The following is an 18,265-nucleotide window of genomic DNA, read 5'->3' as shown; positions in this document are numbered from 1 at the left end:
AAATAATATTGGTTTCAAAATGATCTGCCAGACGGGTACTGGTCTTTGAAATAATTTGCCAGACGGGAACTGGGCTTTGAAGTAAAAGTCAGACGAGAACTGACTACAAAACGAGAAATATATTTGACGTAACAATGAGACGGGAACTGACTAGAGGAATCTACTGCTGAGATTCATCTAAGGATACCTACTGCCGAGGTTTTCTAGGAAATCTACTGCGGAGATTAACTAGGGGAATCTATTGCCGAGATTCATCTAAGGATACCTACTGCCGAGGTCTTCTAGAAAATCTACCGCCGAAATTAACTAGGGGAATCTACTGCCGAGATTCATCTAAGGATACCTACTGCCGAGGTCTTCTAGAAAATCTACCGCCGAAATTAACTAGGGGAATCTACTGTCGAGATTCATCTAAGGATACCTACTGTCGAGGTCTTCTAGGAAATCTGCTGTCGATATTAACTAGGGGAATCTACTGTCGAGATTCATCTAAGGATACCTACTGCCGAGGTCTTCTAGAAAATCTACCTCCGAAATTAACTAGGGGAATCTACTGCCGAGATTCATCTAAGGATACCTACTGCCGAGGTCTTCTAGGAAATCTACTGTCGAGATTAACTAGGGGAATCTACTGTCGAGATTCCGTTATAGAATTGATACTTGATGACAATGATGATTGTCTCCATATAAAACATGGTTTATGTTATGGGTTATGATTTATGATTATGCTTACACGTTGTGTGTTTTAATTGATGCGTGAAATGCCATGATTGACCAATGCATGCAATGCGTAGCTTGAATATGTATCGACAAAACGTTGGAATTTAAATGAATAATTTATACAGACTCGTATGCTTTTGGCATATGCCGTTGTGGTATGCCATGGATGGTTAAGTCTTGGATGTTACTTAAGTAACAAGGCTACTTGTCTCATAATCGTAGGATATCATACTAGCCCGGTTTCGTAATACTCGTTTTGAACTCGAAGATTGCTGATATAGGAGGGGGCTTGCTCGAGAACTTGCCCCTTTATGGTCTGCCTTGCCCCAATATGTAGGGTATTTGAAGTAGTTTCCTGAGAAGGAACTTGAACACCACCATGTAGTAATACGACTTTGCTGTTGACTGCCCCAGTATTTGAATCTTTGAAAAGTTTGCCCCAATGTTAAATCTTGAAAGCTTTGTCCCGAACTGATTGGTTCTTATAGGTGCGACCCACGTTGATTAGTTCTTAGAATAAGTTGCCTCTGATTATTAGGATATGGAGGAAGTACCCTTAGAAGGAACTTACCATACGAATTTGATACGCACCGCTTCAACATTTAATAGTTGAAAGGTTTGTCCTCAATCTGTGGGATTTAGAGGGGCTAACCATGGTGTAATATTAGTTCGATATGAATTGCCTCAAAATTTGGATTCTAAAGGATATGCCCTTGATTTCCTAGAAATGATTGCCCAGGTTGACAAGTCTTAGAATAATCGCCCCATGTCAGCAGGGCCTTCATGTTATATGCCCCTATGACCATTGGTATTTGCCCATGATTAGGGGAAACCCTTAGATGTTTTCCCCTAGTTAGAAGCTTCTTGAAATGGATTAGGTCTGATCAGACCATTATTGAAATCTCCTTGCTGCTAAGTGTTGGTTTGTAAATAAAATTGTACATTTTGAAAAGTAATTCCGACGTGATGCACATGCAAGTTTTGAAATCGAAGTTTTTAGGAAGACGTGGATGGAAGATCTGGATAAGAGATATAGATAGTCATTAACAAACAATAAGAGTCAGTTTAACCAAATTATGCCAAGTATGCTTTCATAGTGAACCTAGCTTCAATTAGGACTTTTAAAGGTTGTAATGTGGCTTTGTTCACGGTTTAAGAAACAAAGGATATATGGCTCAAAATTTATTTAGCCCACCCCATTCTCCTTGATATTCTTCAGTCTTAAATCCAATTAATCCAATAGATGCATCCAATCTCCAAGAGAGTTTTCGCAGTCGCGTAAATAAGGTTCAAGTAACGAGAAACTCAGATGACTCTTTTTTTGAGATGGCAGTCACAAGCTTATTTTCTAATTTTTTATTTCAATCCCTAAATTTTGCATGGGCCAATTCTTTTGAATTTCGGCCCATCAGAATGCCCTAACTTTTGCCTAAGTCATTTTTCAATTTTTTTTTTACTTAGCGGGCTTTTTTTTTTTAAATTTTGCTTGTGAATTTTTTGCTCTTGATTTTGAATGTTTGTGACTGCAATGTTGAATTTTAAGAGCTTCATCTTTGTTACTTCTTCGATTTTGGATGATGTGCTGAAGAAGAAGACGTTGTGCATGCTATCTCCATCGCTTCCTCCATCTTTGTTGCGAAGAAAAGGATATGCTTGAACCTCTGGCTTGGATTCACTGATTTTCTTGAGAATAGAATGCACCCTTGAATTAATTGAAATCTACCCTGCCCCAGGTTAAGATTAAGTTTTTTTTTTTTAAAAGAAAGAACTCCAACTTCTGGCTCGAGGGGGTTGACTACGGATTAACTCCTTATTTCTCCACTGTTTAGGAAGTGAAACAATGCCTTACATCGTTAACTAAGTCTTACTATTAAAAATCATACATCAGCAAAACTCAATTATTTTATTTACGTCATTCTTCCTCCAAGTTTGTTAAATGTGAAAAATAAAAAAAGAACCAAATGGATTGACTTTTTTTCATATATTTTTTTTTGTATAAGAAAGAGTGAATAGGAGTGGATTTACTTCAAAAACATGCATGCTCATTCTATTAAAATTATTGATCAAAAGAGTACAAGTTTAAAAGTAAACCACACTTTAGCAGGAAAGAAATTACAAATAATAAAGCCTAATTATCCTAAGGTCGAGCTGCTTTAGTGATCCACCGATTTCTTGAGAGGCCACCCAAGGTCTCTGCTTTTATGGGGGTTGTCCCACTATGCACGGGCCATCTTCCCCAAAAGTCAATTGTTTGTTGTCAATCAGCTCTTGTACCACTTCTTTGAAGGAGTTGCATTCTTCGATTGAGTGCCCCACAACTCCATCATGAAACTCACATTGAACATTCTGGTTGTTCCAAGGAGGAAATGAAGACTTCATAGTTCTGGTTTGTCTAGGGGTCATTGATGAATTTCGGACCAAATAAGACCATAATTGACTATATGTCATAGGAATTGGGTCAAACTGACGAATTTCTTCTTCTTGATGATTTGGATACCTCTGTTGATTTTGATGTTGATGTTGATGGTTTGGATTCCGAACCTGCAGATTTTGACGTCGATGCTGAGGTAGAATCTTAACTTTCCGGTTCTGTGGTCCATGCCGCGACTTTTGGTGTTGAAGACCAGTGGGTGATTGTTGGCTTTGAACAACTGCTGCATATGGATGTTGATAATAAGGCATATGAGATGGAGCTTGTGGAGCTCGGTGAGTTTCCCATATTGCATCCATTTCATTTTCTCCTTCCCCTTGAAAATTGCTAAAGGATTCATCTTGACTACTTGAGGTGATTTGGATTTTCCCACTTTTGATGCCGCTCTCGATGCGTTCTCCGACTATTACTAAGTCTGTGAAGTTTGATGATACATTGCACATCATTTTTTCATAGTATTGACCTTGCAAGGTGCTCAAAAACATGCCTACCAGCTCTTTATCCAACAATGGTGGTTGTACTCGAGCAGCCAATTCTCTCCATCTCCGGGCGTATTCTTTGAATGATTCGTTGCTTTGCTGAGTAAGGTTTTGCAACTGAGTACGGCTCGGGGCCGTATCAATGTTGTAATTATAATGCTTCACAAATGCCAAAGCTAGGTCATTCCATGTGCGAACATGATTTCTCTCTAATTGTGTATACCATTCTAGTGATGCTCCAGTGAGACTGTCTTGAAAACAGTGGATGAGAAACTTGGCATTATGTGAGTACGCGGTCATTTTTCGAATATACATCGTCAGATGAATTTTTGGACAACTTACTCCCTTGTACTTCTCAAAATCGGGCATTCTGAACTTTGGGGGAATATTCACATCCGGGACCAAACATAAAGCCGAAGCATCAAGGTTATGGGTATCATATCCTTCTATGGCCTTGATCCTTTCTTCTATCATGCGATATCTTTTAGTGGCTTCATTATTTTGCGGCTCTTTAGTATCCATGATCGAGTTAGATACGGGGAATGCAAATTGATGATACTCAAAAGAGTCATGAGGTGAGGTATACCCATCTCGGATAGTGGTGTGTTCTTGTATATCATGGTTCTCCACTAGGATTTGTATAGGTTGAGGTTCAACAGGATCGTTAACTTGTGGTATATTGACGTCTTTAGCTGCGGATTTTTGAACCTCTCCCTTTTCCATATCTAATGTTGTGCTTCGTTCATGAATCGTCTCGAGTTCGTTACGAGTATCGGGGAATCACCTTGGGATAGACAAAGGTATGGTAAGTTTAATGATCATGATGAATGTATATGCATGAATTTAGTATATGCTTAAAAGTTTTTACGGAAATGCAAAGTCACGTCATGAATGCAATGCAATTTCGTGCATAGGTTTTAGGGTTTATGATAGACAAATGGAAATCCCTATAGGCTAGGGACTATGACACAACGAAGGAAATCCCTACAGGGTAGGGAAAACTTAGAAGATAGCATATGGTGGCCGTTCAAAAAGTCACCAGATCCCATGGTCGTCGGGAGGCCATGAGACATGCATTAACGAAGATGTCCTTCACGAGAAGAACAAGATCTTCAAAAGGAATCCTTATAGGCTAGGAATTGCAACAAACAAAGGAAAACCCTACAGGCTAGGGAATGCGTGGGAAAGAACACATGGTGACCGTTCAAAATGGTCACCAAATATCATGAGTCGTTCGCTTCAAATATAATGGCCCTCAGAATAGATATCTGAGGGCATAGATTCAAAGTCTAATAACGGATGACTAGGATTGAATATTGAATAAGGATATACGGTATGCGAGCGCTCGGGGATCCATCAAGAGTCTCCTTATCACGTGGTCATCATGAGGCCACATGTTGTGCATTCGAGGACGGAGGGACGTCCACTTAAACCAAAATCTGAGAGGTCTTATAGAAAATGTCAAATTAAAAGGGAAATCTACAAGCTATGGATCCAGGTTAAGCGAAATAATATCTTACGAGTCTATGGGATGATACTCGTAAGAGGTAACCCTACGTAGACTTAGATTTACCATGTAATGCCCCTCTCGGGATGGCTTCCCATGATGGGTGGGATGATAAAATTACCTTAGTGCGTAGGTTCATAAGTTCGTCCTACGTATCTTCTACCTTTCCCCAAAGCTGGTTTAGTTCTAAAGGTCTCATGGGGTCCTTCATATCCTCCGAAACTTTTTGTTTCTTTGGATTTTTAGAAGGACTCTTTTGTCCATGAGGTTCGAATTTTAGGGGTAGGTTCCCAGAGAGATCAGCCAAATTTCGCATCCTACCCTCGACAAGGTCTAGCCCCGTCTAAGATATTTCTCGAAATTTAGCCCACTCTGAGTGGAATTGTCACTAAAGCTCGTAGGCGATGCAAGTCTCCTCTTACTTAGTGACAATTCCCACACTTAAGGTTTAACAACAATTTCATATGTATATATAACCCAGCAATAATAAGGCAAATATATTTCAAATAATAATATTTAACATTATTAAAGAAATAAAATAAAGAATAAAAGAAATTGCCAAATAAATATAAACCATAAAATCAAAACCTAAACCAAAGAGACCTGCCCCAAACCTTAAGTGCTTCTCTGCTCTAAGGTTCCCCAGCAGAGTCGCCAGCTGTTACGGCCGGCTTTTAATTTTAAGCTTTTAACTTAAACTACAGAGTCGCCACTTATGTTTTATTTTATCCTAAGCCAAAGGTAAACATGAGATAAAAACCTAATTAAAGAGTTTCTAGGTAAGTCGAGAAATTAGGGTCAAGGGAAGGTGTTAGGCACCCTTAACCCTTCCTTAAGGTTTTCTAAATGTCTCTAAGGTTTGTAAGAGTATTATGATAAAATTTATAAAAAGGTTATGTTTAAAAGCGCACAGTAGGGTAGAGAATAAAAATCTCAAACCTACTTAAATTTAAGGGAAGGGGACTCGTTCTGGTTGCCCAGATGCCTACGTACCTCCTTAATGGAAGATCAGAGTCAACGTAGTTCGTAGGTTTGTTGGTGTTTTTATGGGATTGCACGTTATTTTGTATGTTGAGTGTGGTTTACGTAGTTCGCAGTTCGTAGTTTTCGTAGTATGTAATTATGATTAAAAGTATTTTTTTGTGTACAATCCCTATTTTTTTTATATTTTTGATAATTGGTTATTAGTATTTTTTAATTGAATTAGAAATAGTTATATTTTATAAGATACATATATATTATTAATTTAACTCTTTTGTTTTTAAAAAGAAAATCAAATTATAATGACTAAACGAGAAGAAATCAATTAAGTACATGTGTAAATTTGTATATTAAAACACTTCAATATGTATTCTAATTTGTACAAAAGCTTGTTTATTTCAAATATTATTCGCTTAATTGTATCATGAAATGAATTTAATATTTAAGCAAAAATAAGTTCTATTTTATTGAGTTAAATATACTATTAATTAGTTTACTTAAATTAATTATTAAGTGGAGATTGGAATAAAAATTAATTGCTAGAGGTTAACGATTATAAAATAAATTAAACTTATAGAATATGAAGTAACATCCATAATCAGCATATTTTTTATCCCAAGTATTTATTAATAAAAAAAAGAATAATATACGTTAGGAGATAAAACTATTATTAGTCATATTTTTTTATTTAAATGTTCTTATTAATAATAATACAGTATAATTTAAATAAAATTAATTTATTCAGTTATTATATAAAAATGTTTATTAAATATAAAATGTGGATTAGAAAATTTAATAAAAAAAATTGGGGGGAGTGTATTATTGTATTGTTAAGTAATTTTATGGGGGTGTTATTATTAATAGGTTCAGCCCAATATGATTCAAGATCCGTTGGACATGGTGCGGAAGGGTTCACGGTGTTACAGTAGGTTGCAGAGATACGATCGTTGATCCAGATCCGATGGTCAACAAAATCATGATTTGTAGACGTAGATCTAGAATATTTTAATCGAGTGGTCTGCATGTATTTATTTTAAACGAGGGAGTATAATAAGATTATGTGGGGCACCGCCCACTTGACCAATCACGTGGCCTTTAAATGGCCAAGTGTCGCGATCATGCTTGAGGTGGGAATTAAACATACATTTTTTATAATTTTTCATTTTTTATTAACACAAATTTCATTTTGGTCTATCTCTCTTTCTCTGCATCGAACAAAAAAAAACCAGAAAATGAAATTCATCTTCTTCCCCTCTCATCTTCATGAACAAAACCCAGAACCCATATTTTTTCAGAGAAAAAAAACACAATCAATCGCATAAATACTCATGCTAACAACGATATTTCCTAAGCTAAGAGTTCTTTCGGTTTACCTCGTTCCAGAAATTCTTTTCGTATTGCTCCTCTAGTTTCCGCGGCTAATCCTTCTTCTTCTTCCTCGCAGGTACGTCGGAGCGGCGGTAGGTGCGGCGGTGATCGGCGAACTCGAAGGCTCTCTTCTCACTTTTTTCTACTCCTTTCTCTTTTTCTTCTTTTTCGTTGTTTTGATTTTTTTCTCCCAGATTGTCGATTTTGGACTCAGTTTTATAGTGTTTAGGATTAGACGAGTTTTAGGAAACAATTTAATTTGATTCAAACGCCTTTTAATTAGCCAGATTCTATTGTTATTAGGTTTTAATTGTCACAAATTCGGATTTGATTTTGCTGTAAATTTTAATTTGGACATTGATTGTAAATTGAAAATTGACTGCAAAATCATCTTACTTTAATTCGATTAAATGTGTGTTTGATTCCTTTTCTGGTTTTTGTTGGATTTGATTTGAAGTTGGATTAGGGTTTGTATTTGGTTGAAAGGGCGGTTCCGTTTGGAGAAGAAGATGAACAGGGCTAGTTGACCTAGTCAATTATTCCTAAATATTTAATTAATTAATAAAAATGAATATATAAAACCTTTTAAAAAAATTATTAAGTTATATATATATATATATATATATATATATATATATATATATATATATATATATATATATATATATATATATATATATATATATATATATATACTCATAATGCTATTAATCTTAACAGAATAATAATAATAATAATAATAATATAGTGTCACAAATAGTTGGAAAAAAGTCATAATTTACATTTTCATATTGCCCTAAAAAAACGAAAAAAACAAAAATTCTAGCCTAAAAAATGGCCAATAAGCGCCCCTCTTGATACTAGTTTTTTTTTGTTTTTTTTTTTATCATTAATAAATAGTCTTTTTTTTCAAATTGATTAAATTTAGGAAGTTAGTTAGTTTTAATTTTGAGAAGGTCAAAGGAAGGTTGATTGTGGGCATAGAATGGCGAGAAATGATTGTAATAAAAAAAAAGTTAATAATGTTAATAACTATTAACTTTCTTAAAAAAAGGTTGTATTAAAAAATAAAATAAATGATAATGACAATACTAAGTATAATTTGTTAATAACATGATATTAATTTAGCTCATGATCCTAATGTCAGTTTTAAATGAAAAAACAAAATAATAGTATGCTCTAAAATAAAATACATAATCGATAATAAAAATAAAAATAAAAACTAATGATAGTATAAAATAACTATAAAAAATAATATAGTAATTTTAATGTGATTTTTTTTAAAAAAAGCATAAGAATGAAATATAACAAATGTTAGATGTATGCATCTAATAAATCATAGTGCCATTTCTAATGGGCCTAAGGTGTAATTGAATCCAACATGATTTTCAAAAGGGAAAATACACCTCACCTTTGAATTAAGTGATTCAAGAGAATGGGCTTAACATTTTGATTGTTAAGCCCAAAGACACCCCTATTTTTGAATATACCCTTTATAAAATTAATTTTAAAATAAAGTCACTATATTAAAATAATAGGATAAATTTTGGGGTATGACAGCTGCCCCTATTTAATTACTCTTCGATTGAAGAGCGTGAGAATTCGCACGTCTCACGCGTTTCAGATCGGAGTGTTATTAAATAATGGAAGACCCCTAAATTTGTCCGACAAATAGGCATGAATAATTAATTTATTCATACCGAGGTTTGTGAATTGACATATTCGTTTCGCTATAAGATTGACACCTATAACCATGAGATATGTTTGTCCCATGCTTCGCTCCTTCACTCCGACTTATGGGGTAAGGAACACGAACGTCGACTCTATATTTATAATAAAGCCGGGAATGTTCAACAATGATCATGCATTCTTACCGCGACCTAGGGGGTAAGTGATGCGGGTCCACACTCTAACTTAGGATTAAACCAATAGAGTTGGGAAACATGAAGAATTAACTTGCTAAAGTCTAGGGACTGACGAAGCAAGCATTCACAGATTCTTGTACCATGTTTTCAATATCTCATTGACGCTTTGAGACTAACACAATGAGTTATATCGCAAGTATTTATCATAATCTATATGATAAATAATATTGGTTTCAAAATGATCTGCCAGACGGGTACTGGTCTTTGAAATAATTTGCCAGACGGGAACTGGGCTTTGAAGTAAAAGTCAGACGAGAACTGACTACAAAACGAGAAATATATTTGACGTAACAATGAGACGGGAACTGACTAGAGGAATCTACTGCTGAGATTCATCTAAGGATACCTACTGCCGAGGTTTTCTAGGAAATCTACTGCGGAGATTAACTAGGGGAATCTATTGCCGAGATTCATCTAAGGATACCTACTGCCGAGGTCTTCTAGAAAATCTACCGCCGAAATTAACTAGGGGAATCTACTGCCGAGATTCATCTAAGGATACCTACTGCCGAGGTCTTCTAGAAAATCTACCGCCGAAATTAACTAGGGGAATCTACTGTCGAGATTCATCTAAGGATACCTACTGTCGAGGTCTTCTAGGAAATCTGCTGTCGATATTAACTAGGGGAATCTACTGTCGAGATTCATCTAAGGATACCTACTGCCGAGGTCTTCTAGAAAATCTACCTCCGAAATTAACTAGGGGAATCTACTGCCGAGATTCATCTAAGGATACCTACTGCCGAGGTCTTCTAGGAAATCTACTGTCGAGATTAACTAGGGGAATCTACTGTCGAGATTCCGTTATAGAATTGATACTTGATGACAATGATGATTGTCTCCATATAAAACATGGTTTATGTTATGGGTTATGATTTATGATTATGCTTACACGTTGTGTGTTTTAATTGATGCGTGAAATGCCATGATTGACCAATGCATGCAATGCGTAGCTTGAATATGTATCGACAAAACGTTGGAATTTAAATGAATAATTTATACAGACTCGTATGCTTTTGGCATATGCCGTTGTGGTATGCCATGGATGGTTAAGTCTTGGATGTTACTTAAGTAACAAGGCTACTTGTCTCATAATCGTAGGATATCATACTAGCCCGGTTTCGTAATACTCGTTTTGAACTCGAAGATTGCTGATATAGGAGGGGGCTTGCTCGAGAACTTGCCCCTTTATGGTCTGCCTTGCCCCAATATGTAGGGTATTTGAAGTAGTTTCCTGAGAAGGAACTTGAACACCACCATGTAGTAATACGACTTTGCTGTTGACTGCCCCAGTATTTGAATCTTTGAAAAGTTTGCCCCAATGTTAAATCTTGAAAGCTTTGTCCCGAACTGATTGGTTCTTATAGGTGCGACCCACGTTGATTAGTTCTTAGAATAAGTTGCCTCTGATTATTAGGATATGGAGGAAGTACCCTTAGAAGGAACTTACCATACGAATTTGATACGCACCGCTTCAACATTTAATAGTTGAAAGGTTTGTCCTCAATCTGTGGGATTTAGAGGGGCTAACCATGGTGTAATATTAGTTCGATATGAATTGCCTCAAAATTTGGATTCTGAAGGATATGCCCTTGATTTCCTAGAAATGATTGCCCAGGTTGACAAGTCTTAGAATAATCGCCCCATGTCAGCAGGGCCTTCATGTTATATGCCCCTATGACCATTGGTATTTGCCCATGATTAGGGGAAACCCTTAGATGTTTTCCCCTAGTTAGAAGCTTCTTGAAATGGATTAGGTCTGATCAGACCATTATTGAAATCTCCTTGCTGCTAAGTGTTGGTTTGTAAATAAAATTGTACATTTTGAAAAGTAATTCCGACGTGATGCACATGCAAGTTTTGAAATCGAAGTTTTTAGGAAGACGTGGATGGAAGATCTGGATAAGAGATATAGATAGTCATTAACAAACAATAAGAGTCAGTTTAACCAAATTATGCCAAGTATGCTTTCATAGTGAACCTAGCTTCAATTAGGACTTTTAAAGGTTGTAATAAGGCTTTGTTCACGGTTTAAGAAACAAAGGATATATGGCTCAAAATTTATTTAGCCCACCCCATTCTCCTTGATATTCTTCAGTCTTAAATCCAATTAATCCAATAGATGCATCCAATCTCCAAGAGAGTTTTCGCAGTCGCGTAAATAAGGTTCAAGTAACGAGAAACTCAGATGACTCTTTTTTTGAGATGGCAGTCACAAGCTTATTTTCTAATTTTTTATTTCAATCCCTAAATTTTGCATGGGCCAATTCTTTTGAATTTCGGCCCATCAGAATGCCCTAACTTTTGCCTAAGTCATTTTTCAAATTTTTTTTTACTTAGCGGGCTTTTTTTTTTAAATTTTGCTTGTGAATTTTTTGCTCTTGATTTTGAATGTTTGTGACTGCAATGTTGAATTTTAAGAGCTTCATCTTTGTTACTTCTTCGATTTTGGATGATGTGCTGAAGAAGAAGACGTTGTGCATGCTATCTCCATCGCTTCCTCCATCTTTGTTGCGAAGAAAAGGATATGCTTGAACCTCTGGCTTGGATTCACTGATTTTCTTGAGAATAGAATGCACCCTTGAATTAATTGAAATCTACCCTGCCCCAGGTTAAGATTAAGTTTTTTTTTTTTTAAAAGAAAGAACTCCAACTTCTGGCTCGAGGGGGTTGACTACGGATTAACTCCTTATTTCTCCACTGTTTAGGAAGTGAAACAATGCCTTACATCGTTAACTAAGTCTTACTATTAAAAATCATACATCAGCAAAACTCAATTATTTTATTTACGTCATTCTTCCTCCAAGTTTGTTAAATGTGAAAAATAAAAAAAGAACCAAATGGATTGACTTTTTTTCATATATTTTTTTTTGTATAAGAAAGAGTGAATAGGAGTGGATTTACTTCAAAAACATGCATGCTCATTCTATTAAAATTATTGATCAAAAGAGTACAAGTTTAAAAGTAAACCACACTTTAGCAGGAAAGAAATTACAAATAATAAAGCCTAATTATCCTAAGGTCGAGCTGCTTTAGTGATCCACCGATTTCTTGAGAGGCCACCCAAGGTCTCTGCTTTTATGGGGGTTGTCCCACTATGCACGGGCCATCTTCCCCAAAAGTCAATTGTTTGTTGTCAATCAGCTCTTGTACCACTTCTTTGAAGGAGTTGCATTCTTCGATTGAGTGCCCCACAACTCCATCATGAAACTCACATTGAACATTCTGGTTGTTCCAAGGAGGAAATGAAGACTTCATAGTTCTGGTTTGTCTAGGGGTCATTGATGAATTTCGGACCAAATAAGACCATAATTGACTATATGTCATAGGAATTGGGTCAAACTGACGAATTTCTTCTTCTTGATGATTTGGATACCTCTGTTGATTTTGATGTTGATGTTGATGGTTTGGATTCCGAACCTGCAGATTTTGACGTCGATGCTGAGGTAGAATCTTAACTTTCCGGTTCTGTGGTCCATGCCGCGACTTTTGGTGTTGAAGACCAGTGGGTGATTGTTGGCTTTGAACAACTGCTGCATATGGATGTTGATAATAAGGCATATGAGATGGAGCTTGTGGAGCTCGGTGAGTTTCCCATATTGCATCCATTTCATTTTCTCCTTCCCCTTGAAAATTGCTAAAGGATTCATCTTGACTACTTGAGGTGATTTGGATTTTCCCACTTTTGATGCCGCTCTCGATGCGTTCTCCGACTATTACTAAGTCTGTGAAGTTTGATGATACATTGCACATCATTTTTTCATAGTATTGACCTTGCAAGGTGCTCAAAAACATGCCTACCAGCTCTTTATCCAACAATGGTGGTTGTACTCGAGCAGCCAATTCTCTCCATCTCCGGGCGTATTCTTTGAATGATTCGTTGCTTTGCTGAGTGAGGTTTTGCAACTGAGTACGGCTCGGGGCCGTATCAATGTTGTAATTATAATGCTTCACAAATGCCAAAGCTAGGTCATTCCATGTGCGAACATGATTTCTCTCTAATTGTGTATACCATTCTAGTGATGCTCCAGTGAGACTGTCTTGAAAACAGTGGATGAGAAACTTGTCATTGTGTGAGTACGCGGTCATTTTTCGAATATACATCGTCAGATGAATTTTTGGACAACTTACTCCCTTGTACTTCTCAAAATCGGGCATTCTGAACTTTGGGGGAATATTCACATCCGGGACCAAACATAAAGCCGAAGCATCAAGGTTATGGGTATCATATCCTTCTATGGCCTTGATCCTTTCTTCTATCATGCGATATCTTTTAGTGGCTTCATTATTTTGCGGCTCTTTAGTATCCATGATCGAGTTAGATACGGGGAATGCAAATTGATGATACTCAAAAGAGTCATGAGGTGAGGTATACCCATCTCGGATAGTGGTGTGTTCTTGTATATCATGGTTCTCCACTAGGATTTGTATAGGTTGAGGTTCAACAGGATCGTTAACTTGTGGTATATTGACGTCTTTAGCTGCGGATTTTTGAACCTCTCCCTTTTCCATATCTAATGTTGTGCTTCGTTCATGAATCGTCTCGAGTTCGTTACGAGTATCGGGGAATCACCTTGGGATAGACAAAGGTATGGTAAGTTTAATGATCATGATGAATGTATATGCATGAATTTAGTATATGCTTAAAAGTTTTTACGGAAATGCAAAGTCACGTCATGAATGCAATGCAATTTCGTGCATAGGTTTTAGGGTTTATGATAGACAAATGGAAATCCCTATAGGCTAGGGACTATGACACAACGAAGGAAATCCCTACAGGGTAGGGAAAACTTAGAAGATAGCATATGGTGGCCGTTCAAAGAGTCACCAGATCCCATGGTCGTCGGGAGGCCATGAGACATGCATTAACGAAGATGTCCTTCACGAGAAGAACAAGATCTTCAAAAGGAATCCTTATAGGCTAGGAATTGCAACAAACAAAGGAAAACCCTACAGGCTAGGGAATGCGTGGGAAAGAACACATGGTGACCGTTCAAAATGGTCACCAAATATCATGAGTCGTTCGCTTCAAATATAATGGCCCTCAGAATAGATATCTGAGGGCATAGATTCAAAGTCTAATAACGGATGACTAGGATTGAATATTGAATAAGGATATACGGTATGCGAGCGCTCGGGGATCCATCAAGAGTCTCCTTATCACGTGGTCATCATGAGGCCACATGTTGTGCATTCGAGGACGGAGGGACGTCCACTTAAACCAAAATCTGAGAGGTCTTATAGAAAATGTCAAATTAAAAGGGAAATCTACAAGCTATGGATCCAGGTTAAGCGAAATAATATCTTACGAGTCTATGGGATGATACTCGTAAGAGGTAACCCTACGTAGACTTAGATTTACCATGTAATGCCCCTCTCGGGATGGCTTCCCATGATGGGTGGGATGATAAAATTACCTTAGTGCGTAGGTTCATAAGTTCGTCCTACGTATCTTCTACCTTTCCCCAAAGCTGGTTTAGTTCTAAAGGTCTCATGGGGTCCTTCATATCCTCCGAAACTTTTTGTTTCTTTGGATTTTTAGAAGGACTCTTTTGTCCATGAGGTTCGAATTTTAGGGGTAGGTTCCCAGAGAGATCAGCCAAATTTCGCATCCTACCCTCGACAAGGTCTAGCCCCGTCTAAGATATTTCTCGAAATTTAGCCCACTCTGAGTGGAATTGTCACTAAAGCTCGTAGGCGATGCAAGTCTCCTCTTACTTAGTGACAATTCCCACACTTAAGGTTTAACAACAATTTCATATGTATATATAACCCAGCAATAATAAGGCAAATATATTTCAAATAATAATATTTAACATTATTAAAGAAATAAAATAAAGAATAAAAGAAATTGCCAAATAAATATAAACCATAAAATCAAAACCTAAACCAAAGAGACCTGCCCCAAACCTTAAGTGCTTCTCTGCTCTAAGGTTCCCCAGCAGAGTCGCCAGCTGTTACGGCCGGCTTTTAATTTTAAGCTTTTAACTTAAACTACAGAGTCGCCACTTATGTTTTATTTTATCCTAAGCCAAAGGTAAACATGAGATAAAAACCTAATTAAAGAGTTTCTAGGTAAGTCGAGAAATTAGGGTCAAGGGAAGGTGTTAGGCACCCTTAACCCTTCCTTAAGGTTTTCTAAATGTCTCTAAGGTTTGTAAGAGTATTATGATAAAATTTATAAAAAGGTTATGTTTAAAAGCGCACAGTAGGGTAGAGAATAAAAATCTCAAACCTACTTAAATTTAAGGGAAGGGGACTCGTTCTGGTTACCCAGATGCCTACGTACCTCCTTAATGGAAGATCAGAGTCAACGTAGTTCGTAGGTTTGTTGGTGTTTTTTATGGGATTGCACGTTATTTTGTATGTTGAGTGTGATTTACGTAGTTCGCAGTTCGTAGTTTTCGTAGTATGTAATTATGATTAAAAGTATTTTTTTGTGTACAATCCCTATTTTTTTTTATATTTTTGATAATTGGTGATTAGTATTTTTTAATTGAATTAGAAATAGTTATATTTTATAAGATACATATATATTATTAATTTAACTCTTTTGTTTTTAAAAAGAAAATCAAATTATAATGACTAAACGAGAAGAAATCAATTAAGTACATGTGTAAATTTGTATATTAAAACACTTCAATATGTATTCTAATTTGTACAAAAGCTTGTTTATTTCAAATATTATTCGCTTAATTGTATCATGAAATGAATTTAATATTTAAGCAAAAATAAGTTCTATTTTATTGAGTTAAATATACTATTAATTAGTTTACTTAAATTAATTATTAAGTGGAGATTGGAATAAAAATTAATTGCTAGAGGTTAACGATTATAAAATAAATTAAACTTATAGAATATGAAGTAACATCCATAATCAGCATATTTTTTATCCCAAGTATTTATTAATAAAAAAAAGAATAATATACGTTAGGAGATAAAACTATTATTAGTCATATTTTTTTATTTAAATGTTCTTATTAATAATAATACAGTATAATTTAAATAAAATTAATTTATTCAGTTATTATATAAAAATGTTTATTAAATATAAAATGTGGATTAGAAAATTTAATAAAAAAAATTGGGGGGAGTGTATTATTGTATTGTTAAGTAATTTTATGGGGGTGTTATTATTAATAGGTTCAGCCCAATATGATTCAAGATCCGTTGGACATGGTGCGGAAGGGTTCACGGTGTTACAGTAGGTTGCAGAGATACGATCGTTGATCCAGATCCGATGGTCAACAAAATCATGATTTGTAGACGTAGATCTAGAATATTTTAATCGAGTGGTCTGCATGTATTTATTTTAAACGAGGGAGTATAATAAGATTATGTGGGGCACCGCCCACTTGACCAATCACGTGGCCTTTAAATGGCCAAGTGTCGCGATCATGCTTGAGGTGGGAATTAAACATACATTTTTTATAATTTTTCATTTTTTATTAACACAAATTTCATTTTGGTCTATCTCTCTTTCTCTGCATCGAACAAAAAAAAACCAGAAAATGAAATTCATCTTCTTCCCCTCTCATCTTCATGAACAAAACCCAGAACCCATATTTTTTCAGAGAAAAAAAACACAATCAATCGCATAAATACTCATGCTAACAACGATATTTCCTAAGCTAAGAGTTCTTTCGGTTTACCTCGTTCCAGAAATTCTTTTCGTATTGCTCCTCTAGTTTCCGCGGCTAATCCTTCTTCTTCTTCCTCGCAGGTACGTCGGAGCGGCGGTAGGTGCGGCGGTGATCGGCGAACTCGAAGGCTCTCTTCTCACTTTTTTCTACTCCTTTCTCTTTTTCTTCTTTTTCGTTGTTTTGATTTTTTTCTCCCAGATTGTCGATTTTGGACTCAGTTTTATAGTGTTTAGGATTAGACGAGTTTTAGGAAACAATTTAATTTGATTCAAACGCCTTTTAATTAGCCAGATTCTATTGTTATTAGGTTTTAATTGTCACAAATTCGGATTTGATTTTGCTGTAAATTTTAATTTGGACATTGATTGTAAATTGAAAATTGACTGCAAAATCATCTTACTTTAATTCGATTAAATGTGTGTTTGATTCCTTTTCTGGTTTTTGTTGGATTTGATTTGAAGTTGGATTAGGGTTTGTATTTGGTTGAAAGGGCGGTTCCGTTTGGAGAAGAAGATGAACAGGGCTAGTTGACCTAGTCAATTATTCCTAAATATTTAATTAATTAATAAAAATGAATATATAAAACCTTTTAAAAAAATTATTAAGTTATATATATATATATATATATATATATATATATATATATATATATATATATATTACTCATAATGCTATTAATCTTAACAGAATAATAATAATAATAATAATAATAATAATAATAATATAGTGTCACAAATAGTTGGAAAAAAGTCATAATTTACATTTTCATATTGCCCTAAAAAAACGAAAAAAACAAAAATTCTAGCCTAAAAAATGGGCAATAAGCGCCCCTCTTGATACTAGTTTTTTTTTGTTTTTTTGTTTATCATTAATAAATAGTCTTTTTTTTCAAATTGATTAAATTTAGGAAGTTAGTTAGTTTTAATTTTGAGAAGGTCAAAGGAAGGTTGATTGTGGGCATAGAATGGCGAGAAATGATTGTAATAAAAAAAAAGTTAATAATGTTAATAACTATTAACTTTCTTAAAAAAAGGTTGTATTAAAAAATAAAATAAATGATAATGACAATACTAAGTATAATTTGTTAATAACATGATATTAATTTAGCTCATGATCCTAATGTCAGTTTTAAATGAAAAAACAAAATAATAGTATGCTCTAAAATAAAATACATAATCGATAATAAAAATAAAAATAAAAACTAATGATAG

The sequence above is a fragment of the Vicia villosa genome, linkage group LG5 (assembly GCF_029867415.1).
Source record: "Vicia villosa cultivar HV-30 ecotype Madison, WI linkage group LG5, Vvil1.0, whole genome shotgun sequence".
Classification (NCBI taxonomy): domain Eukaryota; kingdom Viridiplantae; phylum Streptophyta; class Magnoliopsida; order Fabales; family Fabaceae; genus Vicia; species Vicia villosa.
This window is presented reverse-complemented; position numbering follows the sequence as displayed.